This window comes from Triturus cristatus, chromosome 5_2, assembly GCF_964204655.1.
Source record: "Triturus cristatus chromosome 5_2, aTriCri1.1, whole genome shotgun sequence".
NCBI lineage: Eukaryota > Metazoa > Chordata > Amphibia > Caudata > Salamandridae > Triturus > Triturus cristatus.
This window is the reverse complement of record NC_140588.1, coordinates 63,909,005-63,930,481: the sequence shown is the minus strand read 5'-3', so window position 1 is coordinate 63,930,481 and position 21,477 is coordinate 63,909,005. Positions and strand designations below refer to the sequence as shown.

The window sequence follows — 21,477 nt, the reverse complement described above, 5'->3', positions numbered from 1 at the left end:
CGACTGCCCAGACATAGGGGGACTGATGGCAAAGACTATTAAGCCTGAAAAGGGATAAATTATTACCTTAGAATGAAGGAAAGATGGGGCTATGAAACATGACAGCCAAGGGTTAAGGCAGGCCCGCAGCTCACCTTTTTCTTCAATATCCTTAAAAATGGACTGCAACCGAAGTACAAAACTAACCAGATAACATAGTTGGGTTCGACACATAGCCATGACCAGAGATACAGGCCCACATTATACATTACATTATTACAAGAAAATAGAAAAAGATTAAGACAGGTAGGACCAAGTACAGTAGGGACACAGCCAAGATGGTGCAACAGAAGTTTAAAAAGGCAATATTAGAGGGATAAATTATAGCTGCAGCCAGGCAGATGGCCACGATCCCCATGGCAAGATATACACAGAACTTCCATGGATTCCAAACAAATGGATACAGGAGGCCAGGACTTTATCTCCCAGGGCAACGCACTTCCCGACTGGGCCACAAAGGAGGTTGCCTACATGACTACAAGAGCAATCAGGAGTTCCCAGTACAGGAGGCTGAGAAGCTACCTTCACTGCCTTCCGAACTACCATACACTGAGACGGCTAGGTTGTACCTTGGGAAAATACAGGAAGCCACTCTCCCACATGAGTGAGAGACTCTGGGAATCTAGGGAATGCACACAGACCGCCCACAATCTCATCCATAGGGACACTTTTACAGGGAAACTCCATCATGCCCCAAAGCCTATTCTACACAGCCCTGAACAGCTCCACCGACTGGCACACACCCCTAAAGAGAGCATGATCACTAACCTACAGCTAGACTGTTTTTTTTCCCCATGCGGTACAAATAATTTCTTTGTACCTAAATGAGGTACTCCCGCTAGCAGCAAACGTGCACTTGCGCGGAAGAAGCTCTCCTGAATTTTGTGTCATTTCAAAGTACCGGCTTCCCGCTCAGGAAAATGCGGAAGTGCAGGTCTATGGTTTAAACACACAGTTAAGCCTCCCGAGTGAGGCGGCTTACGCGCTAAGTAGCGCTTCATTTTTGTTATTTCATTACAGAACCCACTCTACACGCTCAGGATAGTCCGATAGATTGGGAAGGTACCGGAGTGAGATACATCTGAACTTGCCTGGAGAAGCAAGCTGACAGAAGGATTGTGTACTCACCAGCACTAGAGGATTATCTACAGTCAGATAAGTACCTCAATCTTATGTGGACTAAGACTGTTTGTTTTCTATTTTTCTTTATTTTTCTCTTTGGTGCCTGTTATACCTTGGGAGAAGTACAGCTGTCTATTAAGGCATACGGGGTGGAGTGTAGGAGATCCACAGCATCCGACGACATCCCTCTTCGCAGAGGGGCACTTTCCTTCCCGGGCTGAAGCTGCTGCTGGGGTAAAACAGGGGCTGAGGGCTGCGAGCAAGAGGGCTGGGACTCCATTTCTCATTTCTCAGGAGTCCCAGGAACCCGCGCCCGTTCCACCTGGGCTGCTCTCCCTCCCCGCCCCACCCCCAACGACCGGGTGAACAAATACCGGCTTACCTTGTACTCCGTGGGACCTCCTAGCAAACCTGCCATTGCCATTTTGGATTTCCTGAGGACACTCAGCGCAACTTTCTCCACGCCTCACGGAACCCGCTGCGCGGGTCCCGCTTCGCAGAGGGGCGCTTTCCTTCCCGGGCTGAAGCTGCTGCTGGGGTAAAACAGGGGCTGAGGGCTGCGAGCAAGAGGGCTGGGACTCCATTTCCCAGGAGTCCCAGGAACCCGCGCCCGCTCCACCTGGGCTGCTCTCCCTCCTCGCCCGCCCCCAACGACCCCCCCATCACCACAACAGCCATAAAATAACGCGTGCTTACCGCTGCGTGGGAGCTCGCCGGGAGAAGCCGTCTAAGGCGGGACCGTCTAAGGCCGTCCAAGGACGATCAAGGTTGGGTCGGGGCTACTCCCTTTATCAGTGATCCCAGATCTCTTACTTTAAACTGTTTGGTTGTAAGTTATAGCACTATATATTTAGTTGTTTCCTAGAACCCACATGATGTCCTTGCGCTCAGGGAAGGGTAGACAGGTTACCGTAAAAACGAACAATGGGAAAGCAACTGGAACTTTAGACGATTTTATAACTCGGGCAACTGTGATCTTAGAAAAAGAAATCGCCCTTACCGAAAAGCGTTTGTCCCTAGATCTAATAACAGGCAAACGCTCATCCTTGGGAGATATTGCCTTTAAAATTACCCCCAATAAGGCACCCACTCCCGAGAAAAGTGCAGATAGTGCAGATAGCAACCTAGAGGCTAGTCCAAATCTAGTGGCACTCTCTGACTCCCAGACAATCACGATAGCAGACCCAGGGGACTCCCAAGCTGAAGCACCCACACTCACTCCTATACCTATTTCATCAGGTATTACGGGGGATAACGCCTTAGACGGCAATTTGAGCAATAATGGGCCCATCCACATACAAGATCATGTAGTAGTCTGTGAGCGGGAACCAAACAATGCGAACAAACGTAAAAGAGGGGGAAACCATAGAAAAGGAACCAGATCCAAGTCAGCGAAGCCAGCACCACCCAAAGTTCTGACAAATCCAACTAAACAAAAGGGCACCCACCCAGTTGACGCGGGACAGAAAATTTTCTCTTTTAACACCAATAACAATGACCGACTTTTGGGGGAAATTGAGAAATCGGTTCAGATGCTCTTGCTGCCTGTTCTAGAGAAAATTTAAATTGTTAATCTAAAATTAGACCAATTGGAACACCTTGTCTCTCTTAACACCAACTCCCTTGAAACTCTAGTAACTAAAAATAAATCATTCGAGGTGGGGGGTACTAATAACAATAATAAAAACAGTAACGCCAATAATAGTAATTCAAAAAAAGGGGGAGAGAATAAAAATGCCAGTAAAACACCTAAAACACTTATAACTGGTGACCCCAAGGCAGCACCGGTCCCCTTAGCACGAACAAAACCTGTTCCATTAGCTCGTACTAAACTTGCAGTGGCAGGCACTGTGGGGCCCCCTAGTCAAAATATGGGTAGTACAGTACTAACACCAGAAGTTACTGCTTCTAAACAGGGAACTACCCAAGGGCCAAAACAAACATCTTTGCAGGGGCCTGCAGCAAACAATGACAACGAGAGAGCACATAAAAGGAAATCACCACCTGTAAACTTGCCCCCAGACTCAGCTCCTTTTATGGTAATACTCACAGGAGTACCCCCAGTTTTGTCTAATAAAACGGAATCAAACCAGGAGTTAAAAAACAAAGTAATATACTGGCTCAATAATAACAGACCTCTCCCTCCTGATTCTAAAACAAAAATACTTAGTGTACGCAGAGTTCCCTGGGTGGGCCCAAGTGAGAAGGACCTAGAGGGGGACTGTATCCTGATCAACTTCAACGACACCTGGGTAAAAAATATCATCTGCTGTAAACCAAGATTTGCTAGAGCTGGGGATATTCAATGTATAGGTCTAGAATATTTCTATCCAAATTTGAATTTTGTTCCCCCGACTTTGCTTTACAAAAACACTGGGCAGACATCTAACAGTGAAACACACCCTGGGTGGGCCCGGAGAAATAGAGCCGTATGGCCAAACCAAAACAACTGGGGTCCTCCACAACAGAGTGATGGTTTCTTTAGGGGATCAATTTATAACAATAACAACTCTTCGCAAACCTGGTATAATGAACTAAGACCAAGATTCCAGGGGGAAGACTACCTAGGATGGTTTCCAAGTAATATCCCCCTAAGAAACCGCTTTGATGCACTTGCGGGCATGGAAGAGATAGATTGACCATCACTAAGTTCTCCTGGCAATACTAATACTCTGATAACAGGAGAGCCCAGCCAGAGGGAGAAGGGAGAAAGCTGTGATGATAACTCACGGGAGAATGTTTCCGTTGGTGACGATCGTACTTCTAACCCCCAAGTCCCTGAGGCTGGCCTTACTAAAGAAAGCGAACCAAGTCCAATCATCTTAAGGCATAATCCGGAAGTATTACCTGAACCAGTCAGAAAGAACCAAAGCGAAGTAAGGATGCGCCTTATTTCTTGGAACATTGCTGGGCTCGCCTCAAGATTGGAGGATGAGGCATGGTTAGACTTTGTGGGTGACTGTGACATCCTGTGCCTCCAGGAAACATGGAGCCGATCCACTCAGAACATCGAGGGCTTCCAAGCCTTTAATACCCTAGCGATACCTTCACAAGCGGGTAGGGCAAAAGGTGGCCTAATGACAGCAACCTCTTTAAAACTATGCAAACTTGTAACTTCTATGATAGTTGACTCCCCATGGTTTCAAGTGCTAATGTTGGTTAATTTGTTTCCTGAACCATTGTTGTTGATTAACTGGTATTACAACATCTTTGACAACAATGAGACAAGCGTAATGTTGAAATTGGAGGAGGCCATAGCCAGGGCACGCCACGAGCAACCCCTACTATTTGTCATCTGGGTGGGAGATTTCAACTGTTCATTATGCACCTATGGGGACTCGAAGGTGTGTGGCTTGACAGACTCCCATGATCAACCCCTGTTACACTTCAAACATACACCCCAGGGGGACGCCTTAAACAACATCATTATTCTAAATGATCTATGCATAGTGGAGCCCTGGGTTGGTCCAAATTCTGCTCCAATACCGACGTTTCAGGGAAGTAGAGGTATGATGAGTTTTATTGACTTTGTAATTGTCTCTAGTGGGCACTTTCATCATGTTGATAAGTTGGAAGTAATTGCTAATGCTGCCAGTGACCACATCCCTCTAAACTTATCCCTGCTTTGTCCCGTTAAACCCAAACATTCTGTTTGGGAGCAACCTGTAAAGTATAGTAGGAACCAAGGTATCACACTTAAATGGGGCAAAATAGACGCGGCAGGCCTTGAGGCAGAGATCCTAAATGGATATAGCTCTGAGTATGAGGCATGTCTAACACCTACAACTACCCCTGAAAAGGTCATAGGGAAGTTTGAATCTCTATGTGGGCATGTAGCCGAACGCCTCACAAAACCAATTGGTAAAAGCAAAATGCTAGGTCCCAGATGGTTTGATGCCGCATGCTCGGCAACACACAGATCCTTGAAAGCGGCATTAATACAAAAACCTAGGGACATAGAACTGGTTAGAGCATCTAGACTGGCCTATAAAGAAGCCATAAGAATAAGGAAGTTGGACTTAAAAAACCAAGCCTGGGAAGATCTAGAAAAGGCCTCGGAATTGAAGGACAGCAGGCTTTTCTGGGAAGTTATCAATCGCCCCCTTTTTACAAGTAATGGCAAGGATAACATTGTGATGCAGATTGCATGCGAAACATGGGAATCACATTTTGGGAACATTTTTAACCCACATGGTACTTTATCCAATGAACCATCACTAGGAGACGCAAGGGAATCGGTGGTCTCTCAATCTTCTTTCTCCTTGAGCTCATCGCTCACCTTACAAGAAGTGGAAGATGCTCTGTCGAAAGGCATACCATTAAAAGCACCCGGCCCTGATCTAGTGCCTTTGGACTTTTTTAAACACAATGTTAAGGTTTGGGCCCCCCTGTTGTTAAATGTTTTTAGAGCAGTTGTCATTAGCCGTATTCCGGCATCATGGAAGGGGGCAGTAGTGGTGCCAATTTTTAAGAAGGGCGATAGATCAGACCCCCGATGCTATCGCCCAATTTCATTAATCGATGCATCGTGTAAGATATTGGGTAGGGTCATTTTAGCCAGACTAGAAACATGGGCAGATTCGGTGGGCCTTATTGTGAATTCCCAATATGGGTTCAGAAAAGGTAAAGGTACTGTCGAACAGTGCCTGAACCTGGCCCTGATCATAGGGAAATACATGAAGGCAAGGAAATCCTCCATCCACCTTGCCTTCATGGACCTTTCAAGTGCATTCGACACTGTGTGTCGGAGCAAGTTGTGGCAAATGATGGAGGTCATGGGTTTCGAGGAACCCTTGGTCACCTTGCTCCGTAGACTTCATGAATCCACTACTGTAGCTATAAGGTTTGGGCCAGGGGGAGAGAAAACTAAGTCTATCCTCTCAACTGAGGGTGTTCGACAAGGATGCATATTAGCTCCTTTTTTGTTTCTTGTGTACACCAATGGTCTGGAAAAATACCTGTTGGACCACTGTCATGATTTTCCAAAGGTCAACGGCAGGAGCATTCCAATGCTTTCTTACGCCGACGACACGGTACTTATGACACTCACAGGAAACAGTATGCAGCACTGTCTTGATGCCTTCCACAAATTCATGTTGGACCTAGACCTCAAGGTAAACTTTGCCAAATCCTTTGCTATGGTCTGTGGCCCAAAGGGTACCAAAACCAGAAAGTTTGTAGTCAATAATTCCACCATTGAAAAGGTTGAAAACTTTAATTATTTGGGAAACCTCTTCAACAACAAACTAAGCTGGGCCCCGTTAATGCAGACTCGAGTTCAAAGTGCTAGTCGCTCTATAGAGGGTCTGTTTCGTTTCTGTGGCAAACTAGGACAAAAACCTGTTATACATCTAAAAACCTTGTATAAAGCTAAATGTTTGTCGGTTGCTACTTATGGGGCAGGGGTTTGGGGGACTGAAAGCCCTGACACGATACAGATCATGGAGAACAAATTTTTAAAGCGTGTATTGGCTATTCCACCAGGCTCCTCAAACAGATTGGCCCACAACGAAATAGGTCTAAGCTACGTGAGTGACACCTTTCGCCTTTCCCCTTTACTGTTATGGGGCAAAATATGGCTATCAGAGGACTTACAGCTCACCAGAGATATCCTCCGGGATTGTTTAAAATTGGCAAACATGAAACAGATCCCCTGGCTATCTTATGTAAATGAAATGCTCCATAAAATAGGCTTGGGTGACATTTTTGACAACCCCGAAAATATACAGGGAGATATCAAAGCTGTAATTAAAACAAATTATTAGAAATCACCGTTTGTGAATTCCCTGGTTAGCCCTTATGTTCCTAAGGCTACTTTGCAGCACCAGTTTTATTTAACCTTCACAAACCATGTGCAATGGCGATTCTACTTGACAAGGTTTAGGCTACACATCTTGCACTTCCTTTTTGCGTTTCCTAAACAGGGGGGTTGGTGTGAGAGACTGCCCCCCTGTCCTTGTAATAACAAAGATAGCCAAAGCACGATGCATATTGTTCTTTTCTGTTCCCTATATAAGGACCCGAGAATCAGGTTTATTAAGCCGATCCTTAAGGAAAAGCAACCATGCCATTATAAAGAGGGTTATGATTATCTATTATCTCTGTTTTCACCTGGTGTCTGCTGTGCAATGTTAAATTTTATACGGGTGTCACTTTTGATTAGAAAACGGTATGGCTAAATCTGGCCCCAAGAAGCTGACCCTTTGATCATGTATATTGTATATTGTTGTATCGTGATTTTCTTTACTTCACCTGCCCTCCAATGTATGCCCTGGTACAAAGAATCTATGAAATCATTTAATTTGATCGAAAGTAAAAGCTATGGGGTCTTCATCTGTGATTATATTAGCTAATGAATTTTATTAGTTTAGTGTTATAATTGTAAGATTGTCTTTTAAAAATGAACTTGAAATAATGCTTGTAAATGAAATTGTTTGACTTTTATGATTCTTTTGTTTTGAATCGAATAAAGTTTTTGAAACGAAACGAAACGAGTGCACAGGATGTCAGCTGTACTCACCTAAACCCACACTAAAGATCATAACCTCATCTACCCCGAGACCTCCTGGGTCATACCAGGCACTAAACATAGATTTCATTGGCATGATTTACAGATGTGCCACGTACCGATATCTAATCATGGTGGTCTGCCCCTTCTCTAGGTGGATTGAAGTTGGCCCCTGCACACACTGCAAAGCTAAATCCGCAACTACCTTTCTGGTTTGAGAAGTTATTCCCAGGTGGGGGATACGAGAGGTCATACGATCAGACAACAGGTAACATTTTGTAAACAAAATATTCAAAAACATCTGTACCCTGAAGGGCCTAACCCACAAGCTGGTCTCAGCATACCACCCCCTAAGCAATAGCATAGTGTAGTGCCTCAATGGCCTGCAGCAAACTGTGCGCCACCATGGGTAAGAAATGGCTGCATTGCTTGCCCCTAGCGCTGGTCTCTCCAAGGAACACCTCAAGCAGTGTCATGAATCCACAACATACTGTCATGAATCCACAACTTATTCCCAATAAAAAACCCACCCCTATCCCATGCATCCTGCACTCCAAAGATATATGTGCTATTTACTAGAGATTGTGATTGTTCAACAGTAGAGGTTATTGCTGTTATTGTCACTTGATTTTACCAATGTTTGTTTATATACAGTTTTGCTTTATGCTGGGGCTCCGCTCGCATCGCGGATGTCAGGAAAGGAATAAAGAAACACTCGCATTAGTTTAACAAGCGCTGTATTCTATCAGCCTGCCTCGCGTCTGTGTAAATAGAACACGGCGCAAGAGCAGGAAACTCTTGAATTCGGTTTCCTTCGCGTTGCTCATCAAGGTGCGTGAGCACGCTCACGCGCTCCTGTCGACGGACGTCTCTGGGTGTGGCTGGAGTACTTAAGCCACACCCAGACTTCTGTAAGGTGCTTAGCCTTCCGTTCCAGCATCGGGAAACATCGCGCTGAACTTGCTCTGCACTCACCTTCTTTTGAAGCGCTCCAGCTCTTCGAGACTTCAAATCTTCACTCCTGCCTCCTGAATCTTCCATTTCTCAGCGTGCTGCAACCTGAAAGAAAAGGAAAAGCTAAGTGAATTAATCTTACTAATACTTCTGGCGCCCATCGCAAGAAATACTTTTTAGTAAAAGAACTTTACTAATTTTTGGACACACTTAGAATCTTAAAGAAACAAAGGAATCAGAACTTGAGGTTTTGCCAACAATGTTATAAAAGCTTCAGGAATGTATATTTTGCAATGTTTTATCTTTTCTAATTTAGTAGACGCATATTGAAAACAACGAAAGAACAGGAAGGTTGTACAGTAAGGTAAACAAGGTGATAGTATAAAAACTAGAAGAGAGTGGTAGATTCACTAGTTTATTGTGCAGATTGGTAATTGTGATAATATAGTTTGCTCGCAGAAATCCCACATCTCACTGCTTGATGTATACACGTCTAACTGAAAACAGGGGAAGAACATCGGACTCCCATCACCTCGCAACAACTTCCTGGACGCGAAGCCTTACGCTGTAAAATCGCAGGTAGGAACTTAGTTACAAGAAAGTACACAACACCACTCAGAATAAAAACTAAAAGTTTGTGCTTTTAGAAAATGAATGTGCAGAATACTTTAGCTAAGGAATCTTCTTGTTGTCTCGCAGGTCGACTACAGGAACTTCATTAGCGTCGATTCCGGCCCTTCTCCCTCAAATCCTATAGTCAACCTAAAGAGTGTATTGTAAAATCTTTGGTTACTGAATAGAGTTATAGGGAGTTTGGCCCATAGCGTCTCTGCGAAACACAACCAAGCACCTTACAGGTAAGAGTTTGGAGACTGCAGGTAAGAGTGCTTGGTATACCTGACAGAAGGCTAAGCCCACATAATCTGTTTCGCCCAGACGCTATGGATCAAGCCTCGCAGGTATCCTTGCAGGACATAGCTACTATGTTAGCAGATATTAAATCCGAAAACGCAGAACTGCGTAGAGATATTTCGGCGCTACAATCCCAAGTGCAATCCTCTAGTGCGTCTCAATGGTCTTTTCCTTCCGTGAAAAAACCATTGTTAAAGCCACCTACTTTTCAACCAACCTTGCAAACCACATTTAGTGGGACGTCCACTGCACAGTCTACAATGCCTACTCAAATTCAAGTAGTTACTCCGGTCTCAGTTCCTCTGGCACCCCCAGAAAGATTTCATGGAGATTGTAACAAATTTACCATATTTTTAAATCAGTGTCATTTGCATTTTGTAGCAAAACCCACTGCTTTTCCAGGTGATTCGTCTAAAGTTGCTTTTATTTTATCTTACCTAGGAGGGGATGCAGCTTTATGGTCTGTACCTTATGTAGAAAGAAACGATCCGATTTTGTATGATCTACGACAATTTAAAAACACTATGAAAACATTATTTGCAAAACATGTGTTTGTGCAATCGGCAGATCATGAACTATTACATTTAAAACAGGGATCGTCAGACCTTCTACACTATATATCAACATTTAATAGACTGGTAATCGAAGCAGAGTGGCCAGAGGAGAAACGAGTATCCTTATTTTATCGAGGTTTGAAAGACGACCTAAAGGATATGGTCACTCAGCTCCTGGACCCCCCTACCGATAGCGAAGAATTCATAGATTTGGTTGTAAAATTGAATCATCGCATTTCTGAGAGAAAGGGTGAGAGGGGGAAATTAGATCATAGGATGTTTTCATTTAAAGACAGACCTATCACCAAAAATGAGTCATCTGCTAAATTAGATTTGGTGGAACCAATGCAAATTGGAACCATTAGAGTGCCTTTAACTACCGAAGAGAAAGAGAAGCGCCGCAAACTAAACCAATGTCTTTATTGTGGAAAGAAGGGACATTTTGTAAAAGAATGCCCAACTCGACCTAATAGGCCTAAAACAAAAGCTACAGAGGTTGTGGCTACACAGCAGTCGGAAAACTAAAAAACTCGATAGATAGCGAGGTCATTTTATCGAGTGTTCAAACTAGTTTGGCCTCTACAAATCCAGTTACTTCGCATTGTCATCTTAGTATAAAAGTTTTCTTACAGTCCCAAAGAGATAAAACTAAAACTTGGTCAATAGATGCACTGATTGATTCTGGGGCTACAGGTAATTTCGTGGACACTCAGTTGTTTTCTGAATTGGGATTGAGGAAAATCATAAAAGAGACGCCTGAGATAGTACGAGCCGTTGACGGGAAAGAATTAACCTCTGGCCCTATTCAATACCATACTGAGTTGTTAACTATGACATGTGCCTCTAAACACATTGAGAATATCAGTTTCGATATAATTGATGCTCCTCAGTTTCGGTTAATTTTAGGCATACCATGGTTAGTGCTTCATAATCCCTACATAGATTGGACACATCGTACGATATTGTTTAAATCTGACTTCTGTCACACTACTTGTTTACAAAATCATTCTGACACTGAACTCCTAATTCAGGGTTATGATTTTCCAAAGGAATCAAAAAGTATTCTACTCATTGATGGAGTTCCAGAAAAATATAACGATCTGATAGATGTGTTTGACAAAAAAAAGGCCAACACCTTGCCGCCCCATAGGGATTATGATTGTCAAATAGATTTGGTACCTGGTGCGACCCTACCATGTAGTCGCATTTACGCATTAACAGAAAAGGAGAATGAGCATCTACGAGAATATCTTGATGAATATTTAAAGAACGGTTTTATACGGCATTCAAAGTCCCCAGTCTCATCTCCTCTCTTTTTTATTCCTAAAAAAGGGGGAGAGTTACGTACGTGCATCGACTATAGAGCCATCAATAATGTGACAGTGAAGAATAGGTATCCCTTACCATTGATACCAACATTACTTGATCAAATTAAAGATGCTACCATTTATACAAAACTAGATCTACGGGGTGCATATCACTTGGTAAGAGTCCGAGAGGGCGATGAATGGAAGACGGCCTTCCGTACCAAATTTGGTTTATATGAATACCAGGTCATGCCCTTCCGACTCTGTAATGCCCCTGCAGCGTTTCAGTTTTTTATAAATGAGGTGTTAAGGGACTTTTTGGACATATGTTGTGTTGTTTATAGAGACGACATACTCATTTATTCAAAGAACAAATCTGATCATGTAAAACAGGTAAGAGCCATTCTTCAACAGCTTTTAGACAATTCCTTATTTGTAAAATTGGAAAAAAGCATGTTCCATGTAACTACTGTAGATTTTTTAGGCTATATCCTTAGTCCTTCAGGGATGAGAAGCTCATTTCATCCCACTTAAGAAACTCCCTTCTGAATTTGAGTTAGCTAATATTTTTGCCAAAGAAATAGTGAAGTTACATGGAATACCACCTATTGTGCTTTCGGACAGAGGGCCACAATTCATTTCACACTTTTGGCGACATTTAGGAAAATCTTTGAACATGGAAGTGCGTACTTCGTCCAGTTACCATCCTCAAACTGATGGTTTAACTGAACGCACGAATCAAACCATTGAACAATTTCTAAGATGTATGTTAACTACCTGTGACCAGGAATGGTCAGATATTTTATGAGCTATGGAATTTGCGTACAATAATTCAGAACATTCTGCTACAGGGATGTCTCCTTTTTTTTGTAATCATGGTTTCCATCCCAAATATACCATGGACTTAAAAAAGGTAAGAAGTGAAATCCCGTCTGTCACAGACTTTGTAACTCAATTGGTAACAATTCAACAACAAGCTCAGGTATACCTAGCACAAGCAAAAGAATCTCAGAAAAGGTTTGCTGATAAACATAGGTCGGAAACTTCTTCTTATACAGTGGGAGACAAGGTTTGGTTATCTACCAAAAACTTAAGAATTAAAAGTCATAAAGCTTTTCGTCCTCGTTTTATTGGTCCTTTTGAAATAGAAAAGATTATCAATCCTGTCAGTGTAAAATTGTCTCTTCCATCTAGATTTCAGTTTCATCCAGTCTTTCGCGTTTCCTTAGTAAAACCATTTAATTCCAACACTAGACTCACGGCAGGACCATCAGCCATTGAAGTAGAAGGAGTTCCAGAGTTTGAAGTAAAAGCAGTTCTAGATTCTAAACGCATTAAGAACACATTGTTTTATCTTGTAGACTGGAAAGGATACGGTCCAGAGGAACGTTCTTGGGAACCTCTAGCCAATTTACAAAACGCTCCTAAGGTGTTGAAACGATTTCATGCTCGGTATCCTGAGAAACCAAAACCTATTCCCGGAGTTTTAGGGGGGATTCTACGAGGGGGGTACTGTCATGAATCCACAACATACTGTCATGAATCCACAACTTATTCCCAATAAAAAACCCACCCCTATCCCGTGCATCCTGCACTCCAAAGATATATGTGCTATTTACTAGAGATTGTGATTGTGCAACAGTAGAGGTTATTGCTGTTATTGTCACTTGATTTTACCAATGTTTGTTTATATACAGTTTTGCTTTATGCTGGGGCTCCACTCGCATCGCGGATGTCAGGAAAGGAATAAAGAAACACTCGCATTAGTTTGACAAGCGCTGTATTCTATCAGCCTGCCTCGCGTCTGTGTAAATAGAACACGGCGCAAGAGCAGGAAACTCTTGAATTCAGTTTCCTTCGAGTTGCTCATCAACGTGCGTGAGCACGCTCACACGCTCCTGCGCTCCTGTCGACGGACGTCTCTGGGTGTGGCTGGAGTACTTAAGCTACACCCAGACTTCTGGAAGGTGCTTAGCCTTCCGTTCCAGCGTCGGGAAACATCGCGCTGAACTTGCTCTGCACTCACCTTCTTTTGAAGCGCTCCAGCTCTTCGAGACTTCAAATCTTCACTCCTGCCTCCTGAATCTTCCATTTCTCAGCGTGCTGCAACCTGAAAGAAAAGGAAAAGCTAAGTGAATTAATCTTACTAATACTTCTGGCGCCCATCGCAAGAAAGACTTTTTACTAATTTTTGGACACACTTAGAATCTTAAAGAAACAAAGGAATCAGAACTTGAGGTTTTGCCAACAATGTTATAAAAGCTTCAGGAATATATATTTTGCAATGTTTTATCTTTTCTAATTTAGTAGACGCATATTGAAAACAACGAAAGAACAGGAAGGTTGCACAGTAAGGTAAACAAGGTGATAGTATAAAAACTAGAAGAGAGTGGTAGATTCACTTGTTTATTGTGCAGATTGGTAATTGTGATAATATTGTTTGCTCGCAGAAATCCCACATCTCACTGCTTGATGTATACACGTCTAACTGAAAACAGGGGAAGAACATCGGACTCCCATCACCTCACAACAACTTCCTGGACGCGAAGCCTTACCCAGTAGAATCGCAGGTAGGAACTTAGTTAAAAGAAAGTACACAACACCACTCAGAATAAAAACTAAAAGTTTGTGCTTTTAGAATATTAATGTGCAGAATACTTTAGCTAAGGAATCTTCTTGTTGTCTCGCAGGTCGACTACAGGAACTTCATTAGCGTCGATTCCGGCCCTCCTCCCTCAAATCCTATAGTCAACCTAAAGAGTGTATTGTAAAATCTTTGGTTACTGAATAGAGTTATAGGGAGTTTGGCCCATAGCGTCTCTGCAAAACACCACCAAGCACCTTACAGGTAAGAGTTTGGAGACTGCAGGTAAGAGTGCTTGGTATACCTGACAAGCAGAGACCACCACTTGAACCCCCATAAGCTAGTCACAGGTAGGTCAATTCAGACAGCAATACCTAAGATCAGAATCAAACTAAAAGCAGAGTTCAGCTCTAATGCCCTAGGTAATGAAATGTGTATATAGATATATATATATATCTGAATTGATCAAAGCTTGCAGATACCTCGCTAAACAGGTTACCCAAAGAAAGGGGGTGCACACCTCCATTGACTTACCCCACATCATCCCGCAGACCGTCAACCAAATCCTGATCCACAACTTCCATTGCAGGTGGAGAGATATCAAGTTTGAACAGCCGTTCAAAATAATCTTTTCAACTCCTACAGCTGTCAAGGTTGAAGGAAAAGGGTCATGGATATACTGCTTGAACATTTGATTGGACTTATCACTACCACCACCACCACCACCAAAGGAGTCACCATCACAGACTTTTCCAACATAAACTATGAACACTTTGGGGACAGAAGCGCCCATAGGGCTTGCACCGGACTTTGCAAACACTTTGTAGAGAGGAGCGCGCATAGGGCTCCCCCAGTCTTTATGTCAACTCTTTCATACCCGACTGAAAACATGACTTTGAGATGCAAAGGGACGGATCAAAGGAGGATCTGGATGTATATATACTAGATTTGGAGTTTAAAGATGGTTTAGAAGATGAAGAGAGTAATGTGGATGTCAGGTCTAGGAGTAAGGAAATATCTACAGTGGTAGGTCCATTTGGGGAAAAATTGTTTGACCCTTGGGAGATAAGACATCCCTGGGGAAAAGACTGCTGGCCTATGGACCATGTCTCCCTATACATTAAGGCAAGATTGCCTAAGACTTTAGAGAAGGACGAGCGCAATATAATGTGGGCTGAATGTTCTAGACCTGTCATTGAGGAAAAGGTGACACAGCACTGAACTTAGACTCTGACCTGATTACGTACATGTTTAAAATAGGGAATGATCCCAGGAAGGGATTGGAGAAATCTCTCAAAATCTGCCAGGATAAGCTCTTAGGTATCCTGGGGCCCTTGGCGAGGATGTTTGATTGTTGAAGAGGGCTTTTAGGGGCTCAGATGTGGATTTAATGCTTTTGAGATGATGGTGCCCTAGGGCAATTTGTTTTATAAACAATGGCAATGCGAGATTGTTGGCGGAAAGGCATAAGACATTGCTCACGAGGATAAACCCGAAGTTAAGTGAGTTGGCAAAGAGAGAGAGAGTCTTCAGAGGATGCAAAGGGTTTGCTATTTGGAGAAGGTCCGGTTAGGTCATTGGCCAAGTATGTGAAGACCTTCACAAGCTTGGATAAAGCGCAATATTTAATGTGCAGAGTTTTTGCAAATAATAGTTTTTATGGAAGGGCTGGTAGGAGAGGGCACCCTACTGGCCAGGCAGGTTTTAGAGCCCAATTTCATAATTCATCAGATCAAGGATATGGAACATATAAAGGACACCCTGGAGGTAGACAGTTCCAGCCTCAGAGGAGCAGAAACCAGGGAAGAAGAGATGGCAGTGGAAGGGAACATGCCCCTAGTGAGGGTCAAGGACAAGGTGAGTACAAAGGTTTTTTCTGGTTGTATCCCATTAGGTGTGGGAGGATGGTTGACGTTTTTCAGTAAACAATAGGAATCAACAATGACAGATGCATGGGTGTTGCAAGCCATAGAGGATTATCGAGTAGAATTCGAGAAAGAACCATACCAATCGACAGAAGCAAATGACTGGTATTTCAAAGAGAGTTGGAGAATGTAGTTCAAGAAGAGGCGAGGCAGATGTTAGAGAAGAATGCCATTCTGAAAGTGAGGGAAGAGGGAAAGAGATTTGTGAGTACGTTATTTCTAGCAGAAAAGAAGGACAAAGGATGGAGGTTGGTGATAAACTTACAGAATTTGAATTGATATGTGAAGTATCGATATTTCAAAATGGAAGGAATTCATTTGTTGAGGGATTTACTTCCGGATCTAGACTGGATGGTGAAAATAGATCTGAAAGATGTTTATTTTATGATTCCCGTGGCCAGGAAGAGTCAGACGTCCTCAGAGCTCAGATGGAAGGGGCAGTTTTATCAGTTCCAGAGTCTCCTGTTCGGATTGCCAGCAACCCCTTGGTGTTTCACAAAGGTGATGCGACCAGTGGTAGGTTATTTAAGAGAAAGAGGGATAGGAATGATAGCCTACATTTACGATATATTGACAATAAATCAGGATATGAAGGAATTACAGGAGGAATTGGACGTGGTAGTAGGTTTATTGCAGAATCTGGGATCTGTGATAAATGTGGACCAATCTATAATGTTACCTTCACGGACGTTGGAGTTTCTGGGCTTTGTGGTAGACACTCTGACCAGTTGTTTATGATTGCCAGAAAAGAAAGTGAAGAAGATCAAGCAAGAGGTGAATTCTATGTAAAAAGAAGGATTTGGGGAAGTTGAGGGAGTTGGCTCGAGTGATAGGCCATTTATCATCATCAATTCAGGCGGCATTTCCGGGTCCATTGCATTACAGGTTCCTTCAGCAATTGTGAACTCACGGCTTAGCATAGGGTCTGTGGTACAGAGATATGGTTTGTCTGAACAGAGAAGTGAGTAGAATTTGTGTGGTGGAAGGAGAATTTAGAAGCCTGGAATGGTCGCGCATTTTTGGGAATAAAGCCAGAGTTTGTGTTGGAGACTGATGCGAGCGATCATGGATGTGGAGCATCATGTCGTTAGGATTCCCTTTTTAGCAAAGCATAACGAGTAAGAGAGTTGAAACCTTAATGCATGATCCACCTCCATGCTCGTTCATGAAGAACATACTTTTGAGATGACCCCTAAGTAGCAATAGAACGAGGCACTTTAGAAACGTCCCCTGCCTTCCATAAGAGGTCGTCTCACTCACAAATCAGCGCTTGGCTTACTGATCCTGTTTTTGACTGGTGACCACGTCCCCATTCCTAGAGACAAGCTTTGAATTCAAGATCTGCGGTTTTTTCCCGCCTTGAACCTCCTCCACTACGGTATCATTTACCTTTGGCACCCTGGTTACGTGTCCAGCGCTGCTCCGCTCCTTCCCTTCCCCGGAGCCGGCCAGCGCAGCGCGTCATCCTTTCAGAGCGAGCGTTTGTGGCTGCTCCACTCTCCTCCCTAACCTCAGTGCCGGCCAACTCTGTACACTTGTTCCGCTGCCTCCTTTCACTAACCCGGAGCCGGCCAGCTCGGCACATCCTCTTTTTAAGGTGAGCGTTCGTTGCTGCTCCGCTCCCTTCACTAACCCGGAGCCAGCCAGCGCGGCGCGTCATCTTTTTAGGGTGAGCGTCGTTGCTGCTCCGCTCCCTTCTCTGTTCTGGAGCCGGCCAGCGCTGAACACCTTTCTTCATATTTTCGAAGTGTGTCCGTGGCTGCTCCGCTCCCCTCAATTCCCTAAGAGCCGGCCAGCACAGCACATCTTTATTGCTACATTCCAGGGCATGTCCGTGGCTGCTCCGCTCCTCACACTTCCCTAAGAGCCGGCCAGCACGGCATACCTCATTGGCCTCATTGTAAATAAAAGTGTTCGTGGTTCCTCCGCTCACTACATTAACCCCCCAGAGCCAGCCAACACGACACGTTTTTTATATTCCTTTGTCCCAGGAGCTATACCCTGTACTCTGTCATGCTCATTAGTATTCCCCCTTGATTTAATATTGTGACCTTGTATGATTGCGATTGTGAGTGAGTCCTTCCTCGCCCCCCTCCTAGTAGGCCTCTCATTAGGTGCACTTCTATTCCTACGTACAAGACCTCAAGAGAAGTTTTTATGGCCTGTACTACCTTCTCTGGATGAGACACATTTGAACCACACTGAGACACTCTATCGGTAAGTGAACTACATGTGATATGTGGACATGCATTAATGTTATAGGCTCTGTGTGCAATCCTATTGAACAAGTTGTAAACCTAGTCTGTACTTTTTGTTCTAGCAATCTACTGAGCCACAACCAACGCTACCTGATACAACCTCATGGGAAGAGTGGTGGTCACTCATTGGTTATTCCCCTCACTTTTGGTGGACAACATCTTGGGAGGAGGTTTTCTGTCCTTCTCCAGGAGTTGTTTTCTGAAAGTTTGAGGATCAGGTCATCGCTCCCGAGGAAGTTCTGTTGCTTTGGTTCACATCCAGGAACACCCTCACACATGTTTAGGTCAGGAGACAGGTGGAATATGGTCAATGAAGGAAAGAAAAGAAAATATAAATTGTCTGGAGATGCAGGCAGGATTGTTGAATTTACAAAGTTTCAGGAGAGATTTGAAGAACAGCTCCGTACTTTTAAAAATGGACAATGTGACAGCGGTTACATATATAAACAAGTTGGAAGGAAGCAGATCAAAGAGATTATCGGAGTTAGCAAAAGAGATGTGGGAATTTTGTATGGAACGCAAGATAGGTCTGAAAGCAGAGTATTTACCCGGGAAGCAGAATGTGGTAGCGGATTGGAATTCCAGGGACATGATACATTACAGCGATTGAAAGTTGAGAAAGGAGGTTTTTCAGCAAGATTATGAGAGCGTTTTGTCCTTTGGAGATAGATTTGTTTGCCAAATTATGTGAGTTGCAGACTGGATCCGTGAGCAGTAGCGATAGATGTGTTCTTGCAGGATTGGAGAGGAATAAGAGGCTATGCTTTTCCACCGTACTCAATGATTTAGAGAATGTTGGTTCAGGTGAGGAGGCAGAGATGTTAGCTGGTTCTAGTAACTCCTTTCTGGAAGACGTAACCTTGGTTTCAAGCAGTGATGGAGTTAGCGGTGGAAGAGCCGTATTTGATCAGGTCTTTCACAGAACAGCTGTTGAGCGTAGAGAGAGGAGCATCCTTTGGTGGAGTTGAGTTTTCTCAACCTACTAGTTTGGAGGATATCAGGAGTTCTGGAAGAATCTCAGGGCTTTTGGAATCTGCTTTGAGTTTACTCAATGAGTCATGGACTCCAGGAACAAGGGAAAGGTATAGAGGAGTATGGAAGGTGTGGATACGTTGGTGCGTGGAAAGGGATTTAGATCCCGTGGAGGTAGATGATGTAGAGGTGGCGAATTTTTTAGCAGATATGTTAAAAAAAAGTAATGTCATATAGAACTGTAAATTGTTATAGGTCTGTTTTGGCAACTGGACACTCTTTAGTTTAAGGAATTTCTGAGGCAAAGAGTCCATGTATGCAGAGCAATGAAGGGAATTTGTTTGAACTGACCTACTATTGGAAAGTATCAGACTTTGTGGGATGTGGATTTGGTTTTGCAGTTATTTCAGAGTTGGCCGAGTAATAAATATTTGGAGGTGAGCGAGATATCCTGGTAGTTGGCTATTTTGCTTTGCCTTATTTCTTTCTGAAGAGTTTCAGATGTTAAGTCTTTGGAAGTGTCACATAGGTCTTTTCAACCAGAGAGCATGGTTTTTGAGATATGTAAATGAACTAAGACAGTGTCTGTTCTATTTTCTATCCAAGATTTGACAAGTCACCTAATTTGTGTGTGGTGATTTGTTTAAAAGAGTATGGATAAGAGAGGTGCATGGGTTGATCAGTTGTTAATTTCTTGTGTGAAACCTTTAGAGTGGTGGGTAATGCTACTATTGCAAGATGGGTTAAAGCAGCTATGAAGGAAGCAGACGCGGATACGTCTAAGTTTATAGCTCATTCAGCCAGAGGAGCCATGGCAAGTAAGGTTTGCATGATGGGAGGTCGGTTGGAAGATATTTTAAAAGCAGCAGATTAGTCATCTGCTGAAATATTTGGAAAGTTCTATTTTAAGGCAGTAGATCATGTTTCAAAATGTGTTTTGAAAAGCCTTGAAAATGCATAATGCTAGGCTCCTGTCTTGACATAAAATGACAATTTATTTCCCACTTCTGAGCAGCACAACTTTAAAAGCTCATGGAATCTTTTAAAAACATCTCAATCCAAAAGAACTTTCAACTCCATAAATAACATGAGGTCAACATCTTCCTCCTCTTTTGTTTGCTGCTTCTGAGCAGATAAGTATTGTTTATTGATTTATATTAGATATGTATATTAGATATAGCATTTTAAGAAGATTAAGCTTTGACTGATGAGGAATGTTGTTGAAACCCAATTTATGGGTTGTATATTTGAGTAGTACGTCTGTTTTACTGAGTATAAAAGGGATATGATTGAGTTTGAAAGTGAAAATAAATGATTAATGTTATTTATTTATGATGGTAAATAAACAAAATAAAGAAAGTTAATATGGTTAAGTTTTTATTAAAAATTAGTGGTTAGAGGTTAATTTTGACCAAAAGTGCGAGCGCGAGTGGAATCGCGACCGAACAAGCAAATTAATATATTTTTTTCAGTATAGCATATGTTTTAGTTTAAAATAGCCTTGCTAGGATTTGGAGAGTTTTATCTAAATTAATAAGATTGGGCGCGAGCGCGATTGCGAGGGAATCGCACGCGCGCTGAAATATCAGTTTGGGCGATTTATTTGAAATAAATAAGCTTACGCTTACCGTGTCATCATTTCTAGCTGAACGGTAATGCGAGTAGGCTCGAGCAGAGAGCTGGGGCCGAGGAGAAGACTGCGAGGGGACACGTTCATGTGTGAGGCGTGAATGCTGATTGGCCATCAATTAGGTCTTTTTCTGAAGAGAGTAGGGCTTGTTTTTAGACGCAAGTTTTTGTTTCAATGGGAAGTAGCTCTTCGATGCTCGTTCCCAGAGAAACGCTAGTGTTGTGGGATCGCGGTTAGGGAGAGACAGTTTAGGTAGATTTTGGACAGTTGAGATAGGTAGTTTTAGGAGGAGAATAGAAATATTTGATAGAGTTTTAAAATAGCATTTTTTAAAAAGAGAGGAGATCGAAAAGATTTATTAAAAGAAATGGATAAGTCAAACGAGGAACAGGAGAAGATGATAAGAGAAATAATAAATAAAGAAATTAAATAGTCTATACAGGAGTCAGTGAAACAGGCTTTAGGAAAGAGGAAATTGAATGAAGAGGAAGAATATTTCTCAATTTAAGAAGAGGCGAATGAGAGAGGTCCAGGAGGAAAATGTTTCGCGAAAAAGAAACATTTGGGAGCAAACAGGGATCAGAGTGGAGTTTAAAGCTACTCAAAAAAGAAGAGTATCCGAAGCGATACGCAGGAGGGCCAGTTATACACTGGAAGGAGAGGTAATGCATCGGGAGATGCATTGAGTGATGATGATTTGGATGAATATATT

At 42.9% G+C, this 21,477-nt stretch overlaps 1 protein-coding gene across 2 annotated transcripts in view; it reads right to left on the bottom strand.

The window, feature by feature from the left end:
- LOC146822665 (uncharacterized) overlaps window positions 1-20,856 on the bottom strand; it is a 550,662-nt gene extending 529,806 nt beyond the window's left edge. The window contains exons 1-4 of one of the 2 annotated variants that reach the window (XM_085606858.1): window positions 20,764-20,856; window positions 14,515-14,625; window positions 13,423-13,506; window positions 8,645-8,728 (exon numbers count right to left, since the gene is read on the bottom strand). The gene's annotated coding sequence lies outside the window, so the exon portion shown is untranslated. The remainder of the gene's footprint in view (window positions 1-8,644; window positions 8,729-13,422; window positions 13,507-14,514; window positions 14,626-20,763) is intronic. The other variant, XM_085606859.1, reaches the window with a different exon arrangement.
- Between the last annotated feature and the right edge of the window lie 621 nt (window positions 20,857-21,477).